A 19,954-nucleotide genomic window follows, 5' to 3' on the forward strand; every position below is an offset into this window, starting at 1 on the left:
TTCTGTAGCACATGGTTCTTGTCTCTTATAGTTAATTCAACAGTTGCAAAGAGCTAATGGAACAGTTCTAAGTCATAAATTAAATGTTGTAATTGCAAAAGAATAAATTAATCAAATTATAAAATAAAATTAAAGCAGACACAGCTCATAACTGATAAAATATTTTCACAGAATGGTCTGTAAAAGAAAAAGTTGTTAGATACATTCAGTTTTGGTAGTAATACTTTTATATTATTGTATTAACTGTGTAAAATTGCATTTTGACTTGTATCAAAAGAAGACTAAAGATTTTGTTTCTTAATCTCAGCAGAGAAAAATTTGGTAGAGAAATAGAAGGAGAAACAGATATATGGTTAGAAAACGATTGCTACACCACCACCTTTTTATTTAATCTGTCAGAGTGGATGATAGCATAGGCAGGGAAGAGAATTTCAGAGTCTTTTATATGAGGTTTCAGCAAAGTTTCTATAAGAATAATAATGTCTGGGGAGTTAAGAGGAATGGAATTCAGGCACTTTGTTTATTATACTTTGAATATTCGTGGATATGATTTTCAAATTCTTAGTACATGGTGTTACATTAGAAGAGGGAGTGGATGGAGAAGAGAGACAGTCAAGACCTGGGTTTGGGGTGACATCACCGCTTAATATGATCTTTCCACAGTTTGCATATTCTATAAAAAATAAAAAAAGGGAATTGTAGGATTATACTCAACAAGGTTTTAAGGTTGAAAGTAACTTTGCTACAAATATGCAACATAAATAAGGAATAAGATAAAGCTTGCTTAAATGCAGAAATAGAGTTTAGTAATATGTGATTAGCATCCATACTAAATGACTGTGGCTTAAAAAAATAAGGAACTTGCTTATGAGTGTATTACATACACATCAAGAAAGCTGACTTCTTACAGACATGACAAGAATGTAATTTGCTTTCTTTAAAGAACTGACAACAGGACATGTATTTCTAAGAAAGTTTAAAAATATGCTTTTCTAATGCACAAGGCGTTTCCTTGAAGACAGTTTACTTATCGGCATTTGCACAAGAACAGATGTGTCAGCATTTGCATCATTAAGGCAGTATCTTTCCAAAACCAAGAGGGTGTGTGTTTAACTAAAAAATATATAAAGTCTGTATTAAATCCAGTTATGTTAGGGGTACTGGTAGGGACACATTTGTCCTGAGGTAAATGTTATATCTCTCACATTATCTGTACTATATGAGAAGTAAAGTAGAATATTTTCTGAAGCTGTAACAGAAGTACATGTGGTTAATTATAAAAGTTATTGGTTACTGCTCTTAAAGACAGGTGCTGCAAAGTATATTCTCTCATCAGTGTATATTCTGCAAGTTTCTGTATGCAACAGACTGTGAATGCAACTATAACCAGACTTTGATTCCAGCAGAATCCAGCCAGCAAGACTGAGTGTTTAAAAAGAAGACTTCAAATCCATCAGAATAACAGCACAGTGCTTTTAGCACCATAAAATTAATTTTTCAAGCAGAACATGACAGAAACCTCAGAACAGTTCTAGAAAGGTCACTTCAAGTGAATCTTAACCTCAATCCACACAAATGCAAGTTCAGGCTACAAGAAGTTACTTATGTTGGTCATTTTAACTACCAGTTCAGGCTTATGATCAGACCTTCTTAAGCAAACAGCCATTCTTGAGATGCCAGTTCCAAACAATGTGTAAGCCTTGGAATGTTTTCTTGGCCTGGTCAACTACCAAGGCAAGTTCATACCAGACTTCAGCACCACTCACTCACAGAGCTGACACATAAAGATGTTTCCTGGTCTTGGTTAGAGCAATACCAAAGAGCATTTGATGTACTGAAACAGAGAATTGCAAGTCCACCAATTCTCAGATACTATGATGTTCCCAAACCAGTTAATCTTTTCTGTGATGCTTCGAAATTTGGTCTTGGTGCAGTCATTCTACAAGTGGATCAACCTGTTGCCTCTGCATAGAGAGCTCTTACCCAAACTGAGATGCAGTATGCCCAGATTGAGAAAGAGCTTTTGGCAATTGTGTTTGCATGTTTAAAGTTCCATGATTATGTTTATGGTAGACTTATCCAGATTGAAACAGACCACCAACCTATAGTCACAATCCTGAAAAAGCCAATACATTCAGCTCCAGCCTGACTGCAATGTATGATGCTGAGATTGCAAAAGTATAATTTCAGTCTTGTCGACAAGAAAGATAAACTTCTCTATTTTGCGGATATTTTATTCCGAGAGATCACACAGCCACAGATCCAGTTTTACAGAGGCTCAACCACTTTATCAATCAAGGATGGCAATCAAAGCAATCCAGTTTACCTCAAGAAGTGCAACCTTATTTTCCATACAAAGATGAGATTTTGTCTGACAAAGGTATTATTATGAAAGTCCTGAATGTAATTGTTCCAAAGTCCTTGCAATCAGAGTACATTATTATCTTGCATGGTGATCACCCAGGAACCAAATCTACCAAAAAAGAGTGAGAGGACTAGTATTTTGGCCTTCTATGTTACAAGACATTGAGAAAGCAATTTCATCTTGACTAGTGTCTAAAAGTACAAAAACACATCAGCAGAAGAAACCACTTCAGCTTAACCAGATTCCGGAACTATCTTGGTCGACAGTAGCCACAGACATTTTTGAGTGGAATGGTCAACATTATTTGGTGTAAGTAGTCCCTTATTCCAATTGATTTCAGATTGACCTACTTCCTAACCCAGGATCCAGTACAGTCATTATTAAGATGAAGCACCATTTTGCAGTACATGGTAGTCCACACAAAGTTATTTCTGAAAATAGCACACAGTTTATAAGCCAACAGTTCAAACGATTTGCTGAAGAATGGGACTTTACTCATGTCTCAAGTAGTCCAGACTTCCTGCAGTCAAATGATTTGGCAGAACATGCAGTTCACAGTGTGAAACAGTTACTAGAGAAGTCAAAACATGACAATGGTGATGTTTTCCTGAATCTCTTGAATCTCAGAAATGTTCCTTGTGATAAACATCTTGGTTCACCTGCTCAGAGACCTCTGTCGAGACAAACCAGAACCACATTACCAATCAGTAGTCAATTGTTGGTTCCATGTGTCAAGAACAACAGGTTAGTAAAAGCCAATCTGTTGAATAAGTGCCTAACCCAGAAGGGCTACTACAATAAGATCAGTAAACCACTCAATCCATTACGAGAGGGAGAAGTAATAAGGATGTAAATGTCCAAAGGTTATGATCGGATTAGTGCCATGAAGAATATTGGTCCAAAGCTGAGATTGTACATTGTGGAATCAGAAGAAGCAATATTTAGGTGGAACTGGAAAAATATGAGACCATCGTCCAAGCATATACCACAGCGCAAAGCATGTGAGAAAGACTCTTTATCTCAGAGTGAGTTGTCCGGTGTTCCAATTCCAGAGGAAGTTCCAGAGGACATTCCTGTTCCTGTGATGAATCCAGAAGTTCCCGATATGAGTTGTGCACTGCAGACAGTCCTTGTTGCTAAATTTGGTCCCAACTGTTGTGTTATGAGATATGGTTGAATCTCTAAACCCTGTAGCAGATATTAAGCAACTTGGATATGAATAGTGTGTTTTGTTTCTAATGTATATAGTAATGCATGTCTATCTCTAACATTGTTTTTTCAAAGGGAAATCTTTTTTAAAAGGGAGGATGTCGATCAATATGTGTGTGTATATACCTTTAAGAAACTATCCAAGGGCTTGCACAAGTGTATAAATACTGAACACGTGCAAGCGAGACTGCCATTTTGTAGTTAACTGTTGAGATGTAAGCATGTATGTATGTAAGGTCTGTCTGTTAACTATTCATATCTAATGATGCTGCAGTTGCTGCTGTCCATCCTGATGTGTTTCTATGTATTAAAGCATTAAACAAAAACCCCAGCCTTCTTGTTATATGTATTAGAGATGAACGAGAGACACCCACTGTAAAAATACTCCCCCACTTTACCTACCTTACCATACTTTACCTTACTTGTTCTTTGCTGCAGCATAAATCTATCTGTCTGACTTCTCCTATAACATCCAGTGCCTTCACTGTCTGTAACATGTAAATAGTAACCTTTCCCTTACAGAAACATAAAAATAATAAACTACAGTATTTACTATCTCTTTAGGCTTTACAACTAACTATACACTTGCACCTGGTTAATCAACTGTTTTCAAACTCTTTCTGTTAACCCCCATATAATTAATACGACTCTGTAACATTGCACCTTCTGCCATTATGTGCTACCTTGCTCTTTCTCCTAACAGCTTTTCTAGTGACATTACATTTTTCCTCTTTCTACCACATAAGATGTCTTACTTTGCTCACTTGTAAGTCTACAGATAGTTTATTTCTCCCCTTCCATGCTTCTTTGCAGCTTACTGCATTTGCCCTTGCTTTGCTCGGGCTCACTCCAATTTCTACCCTACCCAAAATTCCCATCCATCACCTCTATCCCTAGTTTTATACCTACACAAAACATCCTCTTCCTGTGCATGACTCCTCCTTTTCCTATCCAAGCAACTTATCATTCTGTTACCCCTCATCTGTTACTAACACCCACTACTCAAATCATACTATCCATATCTCCACCCTTGAGGCTCCACCTACCTCTCTTCCACAGCATACCACAGGCACTGTTTACAGCCACTATTGCCTCTTATTACACTCCTTCTCTTTAGCATTTTTTTCTTCTGTTCTTGATAATAACTGTATAACTTTGTATACAACCCTAATGCCTTAACATTATAAACTGCAAACTATGAACCTACTTTTTGTAATATTGTACTATACTTTGCATATGTGTTAACTGTGGAGCTTTTCTCCCCAGGCCTCCATTGAAAAAGGATGACAGCTCAGTTGGCCTAACCCGGTCAACAAATGTCAAATAAATAATTATGTTTTGTCTCTATAGCTGTCCTCTTTCTTCTCCTGTCAGCCTCCTCTCTGCTCCACATTTTTAGCATCCTATATTCTACGTACCTATTCAAATTCCTGCCTAATTATTTTTAATTCTTTTTATTTTGTAATACTTTTCAATTTTTTTTTATTCTTTTTATTTCCATCTATAACATAATTATATATACATAGACCATCTACTCTGCATCATTGTCTTTAAGACTCTTGTTTCTAATACATACCAAATATGCTCCTTATCTTTCTAGACATACATCTACTCCTACTACTATCATACCTTACATGCTATACCTTTCACACCTTTTTCTCAGAACCCCACCCTTACTCACAATGCCTATGTCACTTGCCAGCTGTTCACTGTCATTATTGCTTCTAGCTTATTTGGCTTATCCCCTATCTCATTTTGAGATATAGCATTCTTAACCCTTCTCCCAACCCATACAAGGTAGAATTTAAATTTAATACTAACATACCTAAACTCTCACTAGTATATGCAAACTGTGGAACATCATATTAAGCAGTGATGTCCCCCCAAACCCAGGTCTTGACTGTCTCTCTTTCTCCACCCACTCCCTCTTCTACCGTAACACCATGTAGTAAGAATTTGAAAATCATATCCATGAATATTCAAAGTATAATAAACAAAGTTTCTGAATTCCATTCCTCTTAACTCCCCAGACATTATTATTCTTACAGAAACTTTGTTGAAACCTCATATGAAAGACTCTGAAATTCTCTTCCCTGGCTATGCTATCATCCACTCTGACAGATTAAATAAAAAAGGTGGTGGTGTAGCAATCATTTTCTAACGATATATCTGTTTCTCCTTCTATTTCTCTACCAAATTCTTCTCTGCTGAGATCGTTGTCTCTCACTGTTAATTAAATGAGCATAAAACACTATGTATAATTGCCCTATATATTCTTCCAGGAATTAAAATTGCTATCTTGGAATACATCCTGCACTGGGTGTCTAGTTCCATTCTCATGTTTGTTGATGTCAATATTAACTGTCATACCTTCACATCAGACTACCCTTCCGCTAGTATTAATCTGTACGGTTTCAAACAACTCATGACTTCACATACTCACTTCAACAAAGCTAATAACACTGGGACTACTCTGGACTGGATCCTAGTCATAACTTCTTAAAATTAAGGAGACAAAGCTTGGAAAAACTGACAAAAATAGAAATCGCAAGCTCACCTTCAGACCTACGAACAACTTAGAAACATGACAAAAAACAATTTCTGCTGATAACAGATTTTATTAATTCAAACCACAGGATAACCAAAAACACAACACCCCAAAATGTTGGTGCACTATCAAGAAAATATTACACCCTGGAACTCTTAGGACCCATAACCCTTGCCCAGACATCTCACCATTAGAAACTGCTTTTAAATGCAACTTCTAATTTATAGACTCAATAGCCCCCCTCAACCAAAACTCCCTACAGAATTCTGCTGCTCCTGACAAACAGCAGAGCACTAACAATGCATTTTCAACTTAAAATCTGTCTCTACTTCTTATATAAAAAATGTATTCCACAATCTTAAGCCCTGCTCATCTCCTGTAGACAATCTCCCTTATGAATATTTAAATATCACTGCCCTCTCTGTTGCCTACCCAGTCTCTATCTTGATCAGTCAATCCATTTGTGAGTCATATGTCCCTTCTCTCTGGAAAAAAAATGTACATCATTCCTCTTTATAAAGGGGAGACTCTACTGAAATTACAAACATCAGACCAATTGCAATCTTGCCCACCCTTTCCAAGATCTTAGAAAATGTATTCATAAACAGCTTTTACAATATTTACTTCAAGAAAATCTATTAACCTCTACCCAACACCACTTTCACCCAGATCATAGCACAAAAACTGTGCTTCTTGCCTTTTTGGACCATATCATAACAATTTAGTTTCTTCACTCTTTTTAGATCTCTCTAAAGGTTTTGATACAGTCTCATATACCAAACGACTCTCAAAACTGTCTGCTTTAGGCTTTTCCAGTACAACAATCACTTGGTTTTCTAGCTGCCTATTCAGATGGCTACAATCGGTTTAATGGCTCTCTACTTACTCATCTTTTCTCCCAGTTAGTACAATTGTCCTACAAGGCTCCATAGTTGGACAACTCCTTAACATATTTATTAATGACCTACATACATCCTCCCAAAAAGCTACATTTATACAATATGTAGATGCCTCAATTGTCATTTGCTCATCTAATAGTCCTTCCCAGTTGCAATCTATTATTCAGCAGTATTTCAACTCTATTGAAAATTGGCTCAGTGACAATCAGCTTTCCCTAAATCCAAATGAAACAAAATTGTTCTTATTTCTCCCCAAATCCTAAGAACACATAAAACACACCTTCAAAATATCCTGTTTCAACAATACTGAAATCAAAGTTGTACCTCACACAAAGTGACTTGGTTTCATAATAGATGATCAACTGAAATTTGATCTTCATAGCCAAAAGTGCATAAAATCAACACAACAAAAACTGGGCATGGTCTATAGATCAAAATGATTCCTTGCCAACTCCTCCAGAGTTACTCTAGCCAATACATACCACCTTCCTTCACTACTTTATTCCTCATCCATTTTCACCAACATTCAGATCTCCCTAAGATCAAAGATTAAGCTTTGCTATAACAGAGTAGCTAGATTTGCAGCCAGTCATACAACTCTCACCACTGCTCTGCCCTCAGATGTTTAAACTGGATTGAGTTACCTCACTACCTCGAGTTCACCCAATTCCTCCTTGTTCATAAAATGATATATAAATCCTCATCCTGCCCAGCAACAAGCACCATTCTTAACAATGTACCTCCCTAATCGCCCTCTTCGCCCATCTGAGAAACACCTCCTTGAAATCCATAAACCAAAAAAGCATCTATCACTCACTGCCTATATTCCTACTTAGTACCCAAGGTCAGGAACAGTATTCCTACAGATATTAGAGTGATGCATTGTAGTCACATATTCAAATACTCTCTAAAGAGATTTCTCCTTAACTTCTGGCTCTGTACGTCTTACGCCAGGCTGACACTGCCCGTTACTCCTTCCTTGTATTCTTTTCTCTCCCTTCTCTTCCTTCTTCCTTCCTTCTCTTTCACTTGCTCTTCTTTTTCCCCTTTCCTTTCCTCCTTTCCATTATTAGCCAAAGCACTAGTTACTTATCCCATAGCTCCCTACTTTAACACCATTTCCTAATCTCCCCCAACTGCAAAATCCCTTTCCTTTCTCTTAGTCTTTTACCATATTTAAAATGCTTAACATCTTTACCATTGGTTATCACTATTGATTATACTTTACTAGGTGTTCAATATCCCATGCCTGTTGTTTAATATTCACTGTATGATTTTCTGATCTGACTTTATTTATCCTGTATGTTGACTCTACTATTTGATATTGCATTTCATACAATACTATCATGCAGTTCATTAACTGAACTATGTATATTGAAGCTTTTCTTCTCGGGCCTCTGCTGAAAATGGGATTCATGCCCAGCTGGACTTTCCTGCTAAACAAATACCAAATAAAATAAAATTAAAATAAAATAAAATAAAATGAAGTAAAAATGGTTTACTGCTTCAAATAAATTGTTTCTTTCACTTACCACCCTGCAGTCAAGAGTTTATGATAACAGGTAAACATCTATTTTAGCCACCTCAGCCACCTATATTAAAGAAAATGCCCAGATGAACCTCAGCAAACCAGCACTGTCTCCTTCCTGAATGCGTTTTACTTTCACATCATTGTTTATGTAAGTATGTCTTCCTGACACAATGTCCAGTTTTAGCCTTCAAATCTTTTACTGATTAAACTTAAAGTGTGCTAGCTAACAGCAGAAGTAATATGCACAACGATCACTTGCAACCATTGTTGCTGTCTACATTCTCTGGTAGAATAGCAGCATGGGCAAAAGTAATTAGACAGGTTTACTTTCATATCATCGATCTCAATATGGGCAAAACCGCTTCCACGAATACCAAAGTGCAACCATCTCAAACGTCGAATTCCACATAACCGAACGGCAAAAGCTCACCCCCTTTTTGACCCATGGTAGCACTGGTGTGGAGGTGTGGTGCATCCGAAAATGTCGAAATTCGACATTATTTCGACATTTTAAAAGTTTTGCGGTTCTGGTTTCTTGAAAACAGGTTTATTATGTGGCCGGTCGATCATATGTGATCAACGATATAAAGGTAAACCAATTAGACATAGATGAAGCCAGAGGACAAAGGGCTGTACATTGAGAATGAGTATTATATTACCTATTTGTTTTAAGTTTATTTTGTACACTGAGTGATGACCACTGGGTAATAATGGAGAACACTGAAATATGGCAGTGTGTTTGCAAACAGGTTAGAATGTCACAGTAGTACCATAGTTCGATAGCATGCTACCACTCTAACATTCGAGACCATATTACTGACAGTTAAAAAAAATCACTGTCCTAAACTAACCAATCTATCACCTGAACTGCTACTACAGAGAATTTGTACAAGTATCCAGTGCTGTAGAATGACTAGGATTTTGCCTCATACTTTGCTTTGTCTCTCATAAAAAATGTTTGATTTTTTGGCAAACTACTGAGAATTACATTCAGTCAATAATGTCAGACATTAGAGTTCCATACTTATTGTTAGGAAAGTGTGTGTTGATGCAAAACGTGTAGTTTTAGTGTCTCTGATTTTTGAGACACATTTCTACCCTGTCCTTGTAATCATAATTCTTACAGTTCTGCAAATGCACATTGCCACAAAACCTGCTGTTTTAATTTAAGTTTATAACCTCCTCAGTTTGGTTGCATTCCATGTAAACTAGGTTCATTGGTTAGTACTAGGCTTGCTGCCCTTATAGACCATTTTAAGCCTAAGCAATGTCTCTTCCTAAGAATCAAACCTTATACCTTGTCTGTGAATTAAATGCCTTAACCAGTATGCCAGCCCCCATCAACAATTTGGAGTTGTTTCATTTTCTGTTAACCCCCTAATGATTACAGTTAATGACAGGCATCAGAGCTTCATTCTTCTTTCTCTGAAAATGCATAGTGGTATAAAATGTATAATATTAAGTTTTAAAGTGAATTAAAAAAAACAATCTGTGCATATTCCAGCCCTTCATACAAAGCAAGATAAGAGACACTCATGGCGATAATGGTGAATACTAGACTTACTCATGGTCCAGTATTCACCGTTATCGCTAACCAGTGCAACCATGTTAATCATCAGCTCTAAAATGAATTGTCAGCATGTCACCTGCTGTGCTTTAAAACTCTGTGACTCTTCAGGTTAGAAAATAATAACCATCTTTGGTGTCTTGGATCTTTTTCATTTATCAGACAGAAGTACTAGGATGCCACTTATTCTGTTCATGGTCATTAGCTATACCTGAACTTCACAACATCACACAGGAAGCCTTTTCATCTGTAGAAAACTGGCTATCTAATGCCCAGTTATTACTCAACTCGAGCAAGACTGAATTCCTTATCTTCCAGCCCACTAAATCTAACCCAATTATCCCTCACTTTAATATTCTAGCCAAAGACAATACCGTCATCTTCCCGACAGAACACACCAAACTACTTGGTGTTGGGATTGATAACAGTCTCAGATTTGACACTCACATTTCTCTTACCATAAAAAAGGTTCACAAAAAAACTACGTGCATTGTACAGAAACAAATAATTCCTCACCAAGACAGCCAGAATTTCTGCTGCCAATTCCCACCTAATCTCCACTTTTCTCTACGCCTCTCCTATACTTATCTAACTTAAACAAACAGAACTAAACAAGCTTGAGGCTTGTTACAATAAAACTGCTAAGTTTGCCACTGGTGCATCTTATCGCAGCCACCACTGTATCTCACTTAGAGAACTTGATTTGCTTGAACTCCCTCAACTTCTTCACCTGAATTAACTCTCCTTCACCCACAAGTTAGCAAACCATCCTTAAAGTCCCATCCCTTTAAAACCTTCTCCAGTCCTACTGCTCCACTAGACCACTACGCTCCAGCAGCAAAAAATCTACTTCTAGTGACCAAACCCAAGAACTCAGTGGGAAAGGTTCTATTCTCCTGCATCATATCCAGATTATGGAACAACCCCCCCCCCCTTCTATAACCATAGCACCTTCTTGCAAACACTTCAAAACTGCACTAAAAACTCACTTAAAAAGTATCTGGTTATGCTCATGCACCAATCCTGACTAGTAACAGTCCTCTTACCTCCCTTTTCTCTCCCCTCTCCTAGCCACCCTGACTCTCACCGTCTGATCATTGCATTCCTTCCTCTGCAGGCTCTGGTTCACCCTTTACCCTCCCCTTCCCTCCTCACTCAATCTCTCAGACCTGTTATAACATGCGTAACTACATCACTTCATCTCAACTCCAAATACATATCCAACTGACTTACACCTGGCTCCCTCTCACTACCATTATACTACTCACTAAGTCTCCTCTCTTACTCCTCTATCTTCCCCTTCCATCCCATTAGCCCTTGTAGCTTGTTCCACCTTTGTGTGGAGCTTCTGCTTTATATCTGCTTGAGTTTAGTGCAAAACTTGTATACAAGATTTAGGTATATGAGTTTGTAACAGTATCCGTTTGAGCTTAGTACTACCTGCATATACATCCTACCTTTATTCCTATGCTCCAGCTAGATATTGGTATATCTGTTCATTACTATGTTTCATATTGTATGTAGAGCTAATATTTGCTGCAGTAAGTATGATTTGCTATTGCATGTATATTCAATTGTTCTTCATGTACTCTGCTGCTCAGTCATTGTTCTGTGGAGCTTTTCTCCCTGGGCCTGTGCTGAAAAAGGGCCTGTGTCCAGTTGGAATTTCCTGGTAAACAAATGTAAATAAATAAATTAGCTAAGATATCATTTGATTTTTCCTACTTCCCTTTCCTTGGTATACACCTACTTGCATTTTTCTTATGTGTATATATTTTTGTTGTTGTTGTTTATAGATGCTAAAAGGTTCAGCATGACTGCAGAGTAGCAAACACAACAGAAATGTCACTAAAAGAAAAGCAGCCAGGATCACATGAACGAATCTTAAAAGTGTAGCGACTGATATCACACAGTCTGTACAAAAGAATATTTGAATCTAATCCCTGCAAGGCTGCTGAAGCTGATACCAGTATAGCATGAGAAGCTTGAGCAAATGGGTTCTATATGTACAATATATACCTGTGATTACTTATAACTCTGCATGGAAACATTTGGAGAATGCTACCAACTTTGAAAAGTGTGAATGCACCAGACACTGTAACATTATTGTTTTAGGGCAATAAAGGCAGCTATTGGCAGATTCATGATTGCTGTGGGGAGATGAATTAGTCATAGTCAGTTTGTTGGCCCTTGGGATGGGAATATGGTTTGTGCGTTTGACTTGGAGGGTGTGATTGGTTTCTTAGAGGTTGCAAATATTTTTATGTAAGAGATGACTTAGATGACTTTGGGTAAGTGAAGGATAGTAACCATTATAGCATAGCAGATAGACATAGGATATAAAATATCCATTTGAACCATGAGGTAGGGAGGTAAACACAAATTTAAGATGGGCTTATATCTAATGCACATATTTTGCATTGCTGAGGGGTGTGGGCATGTTTTTTCATTACTCACTCCAGATTTAACATACATGTTCTACGGCATGTTTGCAGATGACATTGTGATCTGTAGTGAGAGTAGGGACCAGGTTGAGGAGACCCTGGAGAGCTGGAGATATGCTCTAGAGAGAAGAGGAATGAAGGTCAGCAGGACTAAGACAGAATATATGTGTGTGAATGAGAGGGATGCTAGGGGAATGGTGAGGATGCAGGGAGTAGAGATGGTGAAGGTAGATGAGTTTAAGTTCTTGGGATCAACAGTTCAGAGTAATGGTGAGTGTGGAAGAGAGGTGAAGAAGAGAGTACAGGCAGGGTGGAATGGGTGAAGAAGAGTGTCAGGAATGATTTGTGACAGTCGGGTACCAGTAAGAGAGAAAGGGAAGGTCTACAAGAGGGTAGTGAGACCAGCTATGTTGTATGGGTTGGAGATGGTGGCGTTGACAAAAAGGCAGGAGTCTGAGCTGGAAGTGGCAGAGTTAAAGATATTAAGATTTGCACTGGGTGTGACAAGGATGGACAGGATTAGGAATCAGTATATTAGAGGGTCAGCTCAGGTTGGACGGTTTAGAGACAAAGTCAGAGAGGCAAGATTGTGTTGGTTTAAACATGTGCTTAGGCGGGATGTTGGCTATATTGGGAAAAGAATGCAAAGGATGGAGCTGCCAATTAAAAGGAAAAGAGGAAGGCCTAAGATAAGGTTTATGGATGTGGTAAGAGAGGACATGCTGGTGGTTGGCATGACAGAGCAAGATGCAGATGACAGGAAGAAATGGAAACAGATGATCCACTGTGGCGACCCCTAATGGGAACAGCTGAAAGTGAAGAAGAAGGAGGTCTATGGCATTTGGACAGAGAGTATATGTTTGCCAGGAGCTGGCTGCCACACTATTCCTATGCATTTCAGTTAAAACAAGTGCATCATCAGGACATATCATGCTTGTGAGCACTCATTTTTCTATCTAGCTGTTTTTAATATGCAATGAATGTAAAATGATGTTTATAGATGCTTCTTTGAGGGGCCATGAGTGTAATCATTTTTAAAGTAATAATAAAAAAGGTACAAAAATATAAATTTATTAAAGTCATAGTAAAAAAAAAAAAAAACAAAAAAAAAAAAATCACTTTCAACTATATTTATTTATTTATACCGGGAAAGTCCGGCTGGACAAGTAGTCCATTTTCAGCTGAGGCCTGGGGAGAAAAGCTCCACATTACAAACAAAATAAAAAAATGATTAATTAACTTAACATTTTGCATAATAGTAGATGAGTGCAACAATAGCAACAACAACAATAACATCACAGTGAACGACTATGGTTACTCACAGCCACAGCCATGTCTATTTCTATAGTGCATATGGAGTTTCCTGCATTAACAACCTATTAAAATACACTTGATTTTTTTTTTACTAGCCCCGCTGAGACTATTGCACTTATCTGTCTTTTTTTATTCCACATTGGTTTAGTTTCTGCTTGCACATCCTGGTATTTTATAACTTTATGTCCCTTAGTATGTAGGGCACTATAATCTTTAGGTGTAGACATTTCACTCATTAATGCTTCCTTGGGTGCTTTTTTCTTTCCTTAAAATATCTGGTTTTCTTGCTTCTGTTCCTGCAATGTGTAGCATATCTGATATGACAAAAATGGTTGTTGGGTTACTACTTATGCTAGCAGATCAAAGTCTAGTTTTCTTTCTCTTTCTTCTTAACCTCTGGTGTCTTCACAGGATAAACAATTGATCTGACTCTGCTGTCCATCTTCATTACCACTTACCACTGACCGTCCAGAATTACAGCTTTGTCTCTATGCAGACTGCCTTATCTTTCTAAAATCAGTTAACAGTAACTTTCAAATTCACAAATGTCTGATTCATTTTTAATGAGCTTTTTAATTGGTACCTTGATAAAACATCTTGTCAAGTCTTCATGAAGCAACTTCATGTTCCTCAGTGGTTCCCACAGACTTGCATATTCCACACACCCATGTCATATCCCCAACTTACATATCACATCCTACATATATTGTGTGGAATCCCTATCTTACACATCTCTTCCTACAAGTACATTGTGTGGTACCTCCATCTTACGCATCTCTTCCTACAAGCGCTTTGTGTGGTGCTCCTATGTTACAAATCTTCCAACATTTAACTTGTAGTCTTTGTTCATCTGTCTCCTGACTTGCTCTTTCATATTGATCTCACAGACAGAAGAGTCCTCATTAAGCTAAAATGTGTAATTAAAATAATCATTAGACATCTTTAAACTAGACTTCTTTGCATGGCTACAAAGAAATATATACTTCAACTAAAACTGGAGTATTTCCTGCTATTTATAGTGTTATGCTGTCTCCAAAATATGAAAATTGTTAACACTTAAACTTTTCTAATTCATTACTGCCAGACAGCAGAGTACATAATTGTCATATACCACATCACTTAAGCATGATTCCGGATATGTAAAGACTACATTAGTATTTGTCACTTTGCTTTACAATTTTACAAATTGCTTAACCTGAACCTCTGTCTGCCAGCATCCCTCGCACTCTCCTTTTGTGCTTCCTCCTGTTACTTAGGTCTCAGCATTTTGTTTTTTTTTTTTGCTGTAATCAGGCCCAGCTTTATCCTGTTCTGCAATGAAAGAGTTTTCTGCAAACTTACTCTTGTGATCTAGAGGGGAGAAATGAAGGTCAGCAGGATTAAGGCAGAATATATGTGTGTGAATGAGAGAGAGGGCAGAGGAATGGTGAGGATGCAGGTGGTGAAAGTGGATGAATTTGAATACTTGGGATCAACAGTTCAGAGTAATGGTCAATGTGGAAGATAGTACAGCCAGGGTGTAGTTGGTGGAGAAGAGTATCAGGAGTGATTTGTGAGAGATGGGTACCAATAAGACTGAAAGGGAAGGCCTACAAGAGGGTAGTGAGACCAGCTATATTATATGGGTTGGATACGGTGGCATTGACAAAAAGGCAGGAGTCAGAGCTGGAGGTGGTAGAGTTTAAGATGTTAAGATTGCATTGGGTGTGATGAGGATGGACAGGATTAGGAATCAGTATATTAAAGGGTCAGCTCAGGTTGGGCGGTTTGGAGACAAAGTCAGAGAGGCGAGATTGCATTGGTTTGGACATGTGCTGAGGAGGGATGCTGAGTATATTGGGAAAAGGATGGTAAGGATGAAGCTGACAGGTAAGAGGAAAAGAGGAAGGCCTAAGATAAGGTGTATGGATGTGGTGATAGAGGATATGCAGATGGTTGGTGTGACAGAGCAAGATGCAGAGGGCAGGAAGAAATAGAAATAGATGATCTGCTGTGGCGACCTCTAACAGGAATAGCCAAAAGAAGAAGAAGAAGAAGCTCTTGTGATCTAGAATTCTGTCTCTTTAAAAAAAAAAACAAGAGTTCCTCCAGTTCTTAGCCTCTTTAGAAAAGCTCTTCACATCCATCTCATTCCATCTACTACATGCAAAAGAGATACATTTCTTTAGCCACTCTCTCCTTATCATTCATATCTGGTGTCCCTGATCTACAAAATTCTATTCTCCCTAACTCACACATAACGTGCACTATTTTTATCATACATCCTCCATTTTTATTCTCCAATTAGTTTGGTGTATAACTGAATGTTCTTTTACTTTTTGACTTCTTTGTTTTGGTCTAGTAATCATTGTTTTTATTTGTATGCATTTTAACAATTGCATTTGTTATTTAATTTTATATATGTCTGATAAGCATTGTTATGTCTGCATATTTTCTAACTTTTCAGCACCTTCACTTGTGTTATTATCCTACGTTACCATTAATAGATGCCATGGCATATGTTTTTACAACTGTGCACATTAACCTCACTTTGTCACTTATCACTGTACTTCCTTCATCATGCATTATGACTGTAAATAGATTCTGAACCAGTTTGCCAGTACAGTTGATTAAAAAAGAACTAAAGAAAAACAAATAAATAAGGGATTCCCAATATAATCTCCTGTGTCATGTTCAAATTGTACTTTAAGATGTTAAATTTTACTACATAGTACTGTGGAGTCTAAAAGCTAGCTTTAAAGAACAACTATGCCCTCAACAAAACTTTTCTTCTTTCCAGATTTTCTTCTCTCTTAAACTGATAATTGAACTGTACACATATAAGTAAATCATGACTTAGCTGTCTCTTGTTGCATGTGAGACATTTTCTGTACTGTTCTGCTTCCTTAGCTATGTGGGGTTTGCATGAAGTCTCTATTTCTCATTAGAAATGTATTTGTTTCACTCATATCTTTTTTGTCTGTTACATCTGAAATTCAACTGTGAGGAAAAAGCCTACCCATAGCCATGTGCTGTAACCCTGTTGCCTCCACTTCCAGTGAGACTGTAAACCTACTAAGTCTCAGGTAGTGCAGACGTTATTGGACAGAGACAAACCAGCTTTGTTGTTATAGCTGAGTGAGCAGCTCAGGAATCTTGACATGTTTGACTGGCAATTTAAGTGAAAAGTAAAATGTTTTTCTATTTAACAGAAGCAATTAAATGAATCTAATTCTGCTTAAATATGAAATAAATATAGCTAGATTGAGTTATTGATTAAAGAAATTATAACAAATATTTTCTCCAGAAATTCCTAAAGAAAATATTAGTTCAAAGTATTCCCATTCTGTGTATGGACAGAACAACTTAATGGAAAATCAAGAAATAAAATATTATATATCATGTAGACTTAGAGAGCAAGATGGGTGAAATTTTATCAGCCTACACAAAAATATTATAAAACAAAAATGCAGGTGATTTGGTCACATGGACTAATGTTGATGTGACACCTCAACTGCATATAATGGGAATAAGGGTTTGGTTACAATGATGACACTGACGAACCACTTTCCATGATACAGGGATCTTAATTTCTAAACTTAATGTTTTTAATACATTCCTAGGATTAATATATATTTTATTGCCATAAAGTTATATGCAGCATACACTTGTTAAGAAAGGCTATGTACACATGTGGCATATAGAATTATGCTTGTTTAGATGGTTACAGTGTTGTTGTATGCCTGTATACACGCACACTTATGTATGTCTCCTGAGTGCATGTGTGTGTGTGTGTGTGTGTGTGTGTGTGTGTGTGTGTGTGTGTGTGTGTGTGTGTGTGTGTGTGTGTGTGTGTGTGTATGCACATGCACATGAGATGAACTCCATGTTATATCTAGTCTTTTTTTTTTTTTTTATCTAGTTGGTTGCACTTGCAATCTTCATCCTTCAGCAGACATATTATTCAACACATTCTGTTCTCTTGTCTTGTGGCTAGAGTGTCCCACCACCCAGGAGGCACATGTTTCCTGTCCTTCTGAATAACACTGAAAAAAACAAAGCCCTTCTGGACAAGATGACAAAATGCAACTCAGAAAGAAAGCCTGACGCTTGTATTTTTACATGACACTAGTTTACAAAGTTTATGCAAGAATAATGATAGTACGCCAGACTCTGCATATGCAAACGCTTTCCAACTAGCACTACTGCAAGGAAGGATGTAGCTCAACATTTCTGCCACATTGAAAGTCTGTTCATGCAGAACTTGAAATTAAGAAAGTTCTGTCATGCTGGTAAGGAAGGACCAGTTATTCAGTCATACAAGCCTGACTGCTGTGAGAGAAATGCTGTAGCATGCTGTAGCTGTAATTATGTCCTCTGTCATGAGACTCTCATTCACTTACAGTTTTGGTCTCAAGAATTCAATGCAGAACGTTCTCCTCATTGTCCGGATATCTTTGTCTAGACATGCCTAGAACCTTCTAATTCTATGCAAAACATATTCTGTTAACTCAGAAAACACAGAATTTCTCTGCTACAGACATTTTCTAAATACTGCAGATGCGATACTCAAGTCATCTGAATAACTCAGGATCAAGATGCCAAAAGGCTGCCTTTATGCAGTCTCACAGAGTTTGATTCTTGACTGCTGATAAATTCAATATCCTGCATAGTGCATTCTTTGAAGCACTGAACAAGCTACCTGCACAGCCTAAGGGCACTGACTAAATGGGCCTAATGGCTTACATCCTATTTCTACAATCACTAGTTCCCACAGGAATATGTTTATACTGCTGTTGCAATGGAAGAACAGCAAAAGAGTTGGTGCAGTCGTGAAAGTTCTTTTTACCTACAAAATACTGTGATACTCATGGTCACATATAAATGTTAACAACCATTTTAATGTTTGCAGATTTACTGTCCTAAAAATAATTCAAATGGCCATCCTAGTGCCAGGAAATGATGCAGCAATAAACAGGGATGTGCATGCCTCATATCTAGTGCACTCTATCGCTCTCTCTCTCTCTCTCTCTCTCTCACACATACACACACCCACAAAGACACACACACACACACATGCACTGCGAGAAGATCTGACACAATATGAAGTTTGCATACATTACAAAATGGATTCAGTAAGATTATTTCTTTTAAAGTAGCACATACTTTGAAATTTTCAGAACGTATTCAAATGTGTCATTTCTAATATGCTATATGTATGCTAAACTATTATGTGAAGTAACCGACAAATCTACTACTATTTTTAAATAATATCCTGACTAGAGAATATAGATAATAGTCATTGATCAATGTTTACTTTCACTGTAAACCACCATTAGCTTATACCTTTCTATTTTAGTATTATCTATAATATCCCTGCACCAATAAGCACTAAAAACATTAAAACAAATATTTTAAATCATCTTGCAATTCCCTGGTCAGCAAAATGGTTAAAATTATGTTAGAGATGCAACAGCCAGGAAACTGTGGCAAGAACACAGCACTAACCTTTGCAAAACAGAAAATTCAATTTCAAATGACCTTGAAGAGAAGAAAAATATGAGAAAGTGACTGGATAAATGTCTATGTTTAAATGAAGAAGCATCCGGTGCGCATCCTGCCGGGAAGCAACATAAATGTCTACTCCCGCTATTAAAACTGGTAGGCAAGCACCAAGACAAAATCATATTACACTGTAAAGGCTATCTATACAGAATCAGTAGCACCTACAGATCAGAAGGTAATGGACTTTTTGCTAAGGCTGGCAAGGTAAAACATGAACTTCGTAATACAATACTCCTGTCCATATGTTCATTATATTTATTTCAGCGGATGCCTTTAAATGCCTGCCAGCATCCTCACATCATCATCAGCTTGCTTAAATTATGCTGTTTGGCCTAAAATCAAACAGAGTGCTGTTCTGAGCAACTGTATCCTAAAGTGCATTCTGGGTTGGTTTGGTTCATCCGAGACTGTTTAGGTAATGGCCCATTAAAAAAGTTTTTGTGTTTTTTCCACTCATTAAATAACTATTGCAAGCAATCACTGGTATATGTGAGCTTCAATAAAAAAGGGAAACAATTTTACTCATACAACAA

The 19,954-nt window shown here is 37.4% G+C and overlaps 1 protein-coding gene across 2 annotated transcripts in view; it reads right to left on the bottom strand.

Moving 5' to 3' along the window:
• RBMS3 (RNA binding motif single stranded interacting protein 3) overlaps positions 1-19,954 on the bottom strand; it is a 3,568,139-nt gene that overhangs the window by 3,547,232 nt on the left and 953 nt on the right. The gene's annotated exons all lie outside the window — the stretch shown is intronic.

The sequence above is a fragment of the Protopterus annectens genome, chromosome 3.part1 (genome assembly GCF_019279795.1).
Source record: "Protopterus annectens isolate FY-2018-M chromosome 3.part1, PAN1.0, whole genome shotgun sequence".
NCBI lineage: Eukaryota > Metazoa > Chordata > Ceratodontiformes > Protopteridae > Protopterus > Protopterus annectens.